Source organism: Arvicola amphibius, chromosome 12 (assembly GCF_903992535.2).
Source record: "Arvicola amphibius chromosome 12, mArvAmp1.2, whole genome shotgun sequence".
Classification (NCBI taxonomy): Eukaryota; Metazoa; Chordata; class Mammalia; order Rodentia; family Cricetidae; genus Arvicola; species Arvicola amphibius.
Window position 1 is genome coordinate 11,150,368 of NC_052058.2, and position 6,743 is coordinate 11,157,110.

At 44.1% G+C, this 6,743-nt stretch overlaps 1 protein-coding gene across 9 annotated transcripts in view; it reads right to left on the reverse strand.

Annotated features, from left to right (window-relative positions):
• Dusp10 (dual specificity phosphatase 10) overlaps positions 1–6,743 on the reverse strand; it is a 550,627-nt gene that overhangs the window by 81,161 nt on the left and 462,723 nt on the right. For 8 of the 9 annotated variants that reach the window (XM_038349383.1, XM_038349380.1, XM_038349377.1 and 5 more), the window contains one exon: positions 1,398–3,279. The gene's annotated coding sequence lies outside the window, so the exon portion shown is untranslated. The remainder of the gene's footprint in view (positions 1–1,397; positions 3,280–6,743) is intronic. The other variant, XM_038349382.1, reaches the window with a different exon arrangement.

Consider the following 6,743-nt stretch of genomic DNA (forward strand, 5'->3'; position numbering starts at 1 on the left):
CACATGCATTCATTAAAATCCCTGGGTAGCCCACATTGAACTGTAGGCGCCTAAATTCAGGGAATAATGTCAAGATTCAGGTTGTTTAATGGAATCTCCTCAATGAGAAGTTCCAGGCTATCACAAGCAAATCTAGAGAATTCTGAAGCCATGCTGGTGGAGGGGAATAACTCATACATGGCCTAACCCAGTGACATCAAGTTTTTATTGCATGTAATTACACGGAGAAGGGGAAGGATGACTGGACTGGAGGCCCCGTCAGTAATAACAGGCTAGGCGAGAAGGGACTTTTGCTGGAGAAGTTAATGGCTGCCCTTGCATGGATGATGTAAGCGTGTTCTCTACAAAGTGAACTGGTTTGCAAATTTTGTTGGTTCATCCACAGTGTTGTTTGAAATTATCTCTCTGCTCCCTTTCCATTTCACCACTGGCTGGCACCTCAATTCAGCTTCCATGACTTCAGCCTTGGATTGATCCCACAGGCTTCTGAAGGCTTTCCACCTCTCCCTGAGTGCCCTTTCCAACCCCAGCTGCCTGCTAAGCACAGGCTGGTTGCGCTAAGGAAAAAAAAAAAAACTCATTACATACCCTCTCCGTGCACCTACAGTAAACAGCTTATTTCCTTGCTGCTGGCATTTATGGCTCTGGGCATTCTTCACCCAAGTCCCTTGTAGTCAGGAGTGCCACTGTTCTTCCAAGAAGACCTCCTCTTCTGACCATGTCTGACTCTCGACTGTTCATTGCCTACACTGCTCTGGTTTTTTGTTTGTTCATTTGCTTGTTTTTGTTTTTTTAATTAATGATATTTTTGTTTACTCTTTGAGAATTTCATATACTTAAAAATAAATTTTGGTCATGTTTGTCTTAGTTAGGAGTTCTATTACTGTGATACAATATTACAACCAAAAGTAACTTGGAGACGAAAGGGTTTTTGTTCATTTACAACTCCCAGGCCACACTCAATCATTGAAGAAGTCTAAAACAGAGGTCATGGAGAAGTACTGTTTACTGGCTTGCTCAGTTTGTTTTCCTATACACCCCAGTACCACCTAGCCAGGGGAAGTACTGCTCACAATGGGCTAAACCCTTTCATATCAATCATCAATCAAGAAAATGACTCGCAGGGTTGCCTATACTAGATCTTATGAAGGTTTTTTCCTATTGAAATTCCCTCCTCTCAGATGACTCTAGCTTATGTCAAGCTGACACAAACAAACAACAATAAAACTAGCCATCACAATATGCATCCAGCGTCATCTCCCTCCAGCTCCTCTAGCCCCCACCCTGCCACCATCCCATTTTCAAGGCCTCCTTTCCTTGTTACTAATAATCCCCGAGATCCAATTAGGGCTGCCCATACATACATGGAGCCATCCACTGGGGCAAGGGCAACCTACCAGCAGCCATGTCCCCAAATCAAAGTGCCTCTCTCCTCTTCAACAGCCATAGATAATGTCTCCTCTGCCAAGAGGGCTTTGTGACCCCTCTCTTATTCATTCTGGAATTTTCACTGCCTTAAACTTGCAGAGGTAGCCATAGGTGCTTACACGGCTGTTCTTCCCTTTAAAAAATAAACAAGTTATTTATTTGTCCAAGTGTTTCTCTGCATGCATGTATGTGTATTATGATCAGTGTCTGGTACCTGTGGAAGCCAGGAGAGGGTTACAGATGCCTCGAAACTAGACGTACAGCTGTTTATGAACCACCATGCACTAGGAAACAAAGCTGGGTCCTCTGCAAGAGCAGCAGGCGCCCTTAACTGCTGAGTCATCTCTATAGTCCACAGCTGCTCTTACAGTTGGTTGTGCGCCTATCCTTTAACAGCTGAGCCATCTATCCTGCCCAACTATTCTTAATTTTCATTGTGACTTAAAAAAAAAGGTAATCCAACGTTAGAGCCAGAGAGCCTTGCCCATTGAATCTTCCAGACCCACTGACCTGTGACCTTATTCCTGAGAACTTTTCTGGTTAATGCATTAGAAAGGAGGCCCCTGTACTCTGAATTTCTACAGCACTTGCAAAGACTATGTCCCTACAGGGAAGTTAGCCCTACTTTTCAACGAAAGCTTCCAGAAGGTAGGGTTGATGTCTACTCTATTCTGCTTTTACTTCTCACTTATGCAGAGTTAATCCTGAATCCATCCATGATTTTGTAGATCACCAACAAGTAAATGGTAGCCTCTGGAGCTCATGCACTTAACTGGATAACAAGGAAATACCACACTAACAGACACGTGTGCTCCTAGGCCTAACAACCCTTTTGAGGAGGACACTGTGCTGGGAAGCTGTTAGAAGCTGAAGCAAAAAAGCAAGGAGGTAAAGAGATAGCAGGTGAAGTGTTAGACCAAAGGGAGAAGAGCTGAGGACCTAGCTCAGTTGAATCAGTGTACATGAAGCCCTAGGTTTGATCCCATCACTACAAAGACGCATGATGGTGGATGCCTATAATCTTAGCACTTGAGAGGGAAAGGCAGGCAGTCCAAGGTCATTTTTGGCCACATGGTGACTTCCAAGATCAGCCTTGGCTAACATAAGACCTTGTATTAAAAACAAAGTAAACCATATAAAACACGCACACAAAACAAAACAACTCTGATTCAAAGTCTGAGCCTGTGGGAACAGAAGGGAAACAGCCTATGTTGTGCTGAAATCTGTGCGGGTTGTCCTGTTACCTATTCACCCATAGTCCACGTGGCCACCATATGACACAGACCCTTGCTGAAGGTCATGTGCCCGGAGAGAGGCTGAATCAGGACCCACATGCAGGCCTAGACTCCTGGGTCCAGGTGCTGCCTACCGCAGTCCGCTTCTGTTGGCAGTCTTTTCTGCAACATGGCTATAGCGTATGCACCCACTCTCCTGGTAAGGAGAAATGAGGAAGCCATCTGCCTTCAAGACAATCATGCCATAGGTCTCTTGTAATACTCACAACCACAAAGCCATGACACACCACAGGCCCACGTCATCAAACCATCTGTTGGCTTCTCAATGTGTTGCCAGAGTACCCCCAGACTCTCGTCCTTTTCACCGTCCCGTTCCTTGTCACTGCTCCCCTCCTTCACCCCAATCCTCTACTCACAGGTCTTGCCAGAGACACACTCAGTTCCACTTATGTAATGTCTTCAGTCTTACGTATGTAGCTATTTTTGTCTGGTGTTTCAGTAGAGCATGCTGGGTTGGGTCTGGTTCATGCAATTCCTCGGTGAAGTACACTGTTCATGGGTCCTCTCAACCATTGGTAAGTCAAATGCCATTTTATCAGTCTTCAATCTTGGTGCCCTTTTCCAAACACAAAGCGATTTCCAAAGTTAAAACTCAATAGTTAACCCTTGTGAGAGATATACTAAATGTCCTCCAAAGGTTCAATTACTAAAGGCCTGGGGGTAACCTGCGGTTGCTGTGGTTAGACCATGAAACCTTTTGGGGGGTGGGCACAGGGATGACAGGAAAAAAGTTAGATCATGGTATGATACGTCTCCCCACCTTCTTCTTTCCGTGTGTTCCTCTTCCTCCTCTTCATCCTCCATTTCTTCTTCCATGATACCACAAGACGAGCAGACCTCCTCAACCACACCGCCCCCCACAGTATCCTGTGCTGCCATAGGCTCAAAGCAACACAGCAGAGAGACCAGAGGCATAAAGCCAAACACCCAAAATAAAGCTTTCCTCCTATGAAATTGATAATCTCAGAGATCCAGCCACAGTGATAGGAAGTTAATACAGTATTGCATCAAAATAAGCTAAATGGAAAACACTTAAGTCAAAATGTTTTCTTTGAGTTGACTATTTAAACAACGAAACAAAACAAAATTAAAACTTGCCTGATTGAATGTATTTGAACAAGTGTGGGATGTACTCAGCACACAGTACAAATGACGCTGCTCTGCAGGGTCTGCTGAACACGCCTTGCTTGCAGTGATTAACTTGACATGGTACCCAGAATGTTTCTGTAAGACCTGAGTGCTTAATGAGACAGAAAGGCACACCTTTGGCAACGTCCCATGCCTAATTGTCGGGTATTTTCCGAGAGGCCATAGGGCAGAGATTTCATGAGCTGTAAACAGAGAAGGAGCACACCCGAGGGACTGATGGCCCCACAATCGAGTCCCACACTTTCACTTTCAGTGTCTTGCTTGAAGGTGAAACATTGCCCAGAGCTCCTGGGTCTGAACAAGAGAGCTCCAGCTGCCTACGGAGTCTGTAGACACTCTTGCCCTGAAATGATGGACCAGGATAGACCTTCCTTCCTCCCGAGCTTATTTTCTCACACCGGCAGAGAGCCAACAGTTGTTTAATCTATTTGCTCATTCGGTTAGGTAGGCATTGGTGGGCCTTTTTGAGATACAAGTTCATAACCACATACTCAAAAATGTTAGATTCTGATGACTCACCTAGTCTGCCTGAAAACTTTTTGCCTGTTTTAACAATAAGAACTGTTTTAGTATTTATTTGTCTTTGAGGCAGAGTCTTTATGCAGCCTGGGCTAATGTATAACTTGCTATGTGGACAAGGCTAGCCTTGAACTCCTAGAGACCTGCCTGCTTCTGCTTCACAGGAGCTGGCATTAAAGTCGAATGATGTGGCACTCATGTTTACATAGCTAGTAAATTTTTTATTTAAAATTTCACTGCTGCTGCTTATTATACAAATAAAAACCACTTATGCTGTGGGAACTCCTTCAGCCAACACACTTACACATGCTGCTCAAGACTCAAACAAAGCAGAAATATGAACAAGCATGAAAATACTTCATCCTTCTTCCAATTACCACTGCTTCCTTCAGCTAAGTACAGCCGGTTGTTATTCACATTCCGACTATCTCTTCTATCATCTATCTATCACCTACCTACTACTTACCTACCAAGATATCAGTGAATTTTGGATAATACATGATACACATATATTTTTTTCAGTTATTCAACCTTGGATCTATAAAGATATTTTAGGTCTTCCTAATAATATTTAACAGTAAGTTGCATATTGAAAATGCAAGCCTTCAAATAATCCTCCATAAGGCATAGAACTTTACAGCTAACTTTCTCCGGACTGCCATGAGACTTTCTACAGCAAAGAGACCAGAGAGAAAAAAGTCAAGATTTGAGAAGCAGAAGAAAGATATATCTTGTGGTTTGCACAAAGATCAGTGTTATCATCAAGACCTGTGCTGTGTGCCAGGGTGAATCTGGCTGCTTTCTTGTAAAGGTGGCTCACCACACCCTAACCCATGCCTCACTGGGGATTGAGTGATTTTATCTATTCTGTCACGTGTGCAGCTCCACCCAGCAAAGATGCCATAGATACAACCGTGATAACGGCAATAGCATTGTCATTGCATGGCCTTCCTGGTGCATCACCTCATTTTCTGTGTGTGATGCGTGGGAACGCCCATGCAATTTGTCTTCCTGGCTCCAATAAGCCACGTTATTTATGAATGCTCAGAGTCTGATGCTGTGTGTGCCAACGTTCCAGTGAGGCTGACTCAGATTAATAAATTTCTTCTTAGTCACTGTATTATTCAGCTTTCCTTAATATAATAAATCTCTGAGAGATAATTTATATTGGTTTACAGAGGAAGAGTTACGTTGGCTTTCGGAGAAAGAGACCAGGTCCCTATGAAGGCACACTGATGATTAGAAACCAGTTTCATAGACCCACCTTCTCAAGTTCTCATCACCTCCTAGTAGTTAATCTGGGGACCAGTCACTTAATAGATGAGCCTGCTGGGAAGACATTTACTACAGCATCACTGTGACTACTTAGCCTCCTTTTCCATGTTGCCAATCATGCTGTGCAGTACTGCAGCTTTGTTTAAATATACCATAAAAGTTATGTGCCTAGCACAAGGGCCAAGTATTTTTAAAATTTGAAGCAACTTAAAGTTCTCTCTCTTTTTCTCCATCCAAATACTCCAAGAAAACTGACATTCTCCTTCTTTCCTAGTTGGTTGAGGGACTCGATTCTTTCAAGGAATTCTCACAAGGTCCAGAGATCTATGCTTCTTTCCCCTGGTCTCACGGAGGGCAGGAACCAAGGAGAGAAGGCTGAAGAAGCTGGCAGCAGGGAAATTGTTGACATGGGAAAGCAAGTGAGGCCCATTTCCATCCACGATCTACTGTTCTTGAGGGGTGAGACATCCCAGTGTCAAAACCGGATGCAGCAGCCAATGAGCACAGATCTCTAATCTCCCAGATAGGCGTGCTTCAAGTTTTAATCACCTATAATTAGGGTTTAGGGTGACAGGCTCCAAAACAGTCTCAATTGGTAGCTGCTTATCTACAAACTGTCCTCAGGTTCTGGGGCCGGATACTGGCAGGGCCTCTTCCTAGGAGGAGGAGGAGGATTCAGAAGCCATGACTCACTAGGTAATTTATATTAATGGCCACAAGCTGCGCAGATATTCCCCTCCTCGTTGATGTTCTCCACTTTCAAACATCATAGAGACTGGCTTTATAGGAGAGGAAAAAGCATAGTAGACCTAATATCTAAGTGACATCCAGAACTCAGCGTAGTGAGTGGGCTGGACATTGGCAGGGTAAGTCTGCTCATCTTGGGAACTGCTTGTGTTGAGGTGAGGTATTTTATAACAGATTTGTGAGAAGCTCAATTATAGTTTAGATGAAAGTGGAGAGAGAGAGAGAGAGAGAGAGAGAGAGAGAGAGAGAGAGAGAGAGAGAGAGAGAGAGAGAGAGAGAGGGAGGGATGGAGGGAGAGAGAGAGAGAGAGAGAGAGAGAGAGCGATAGAG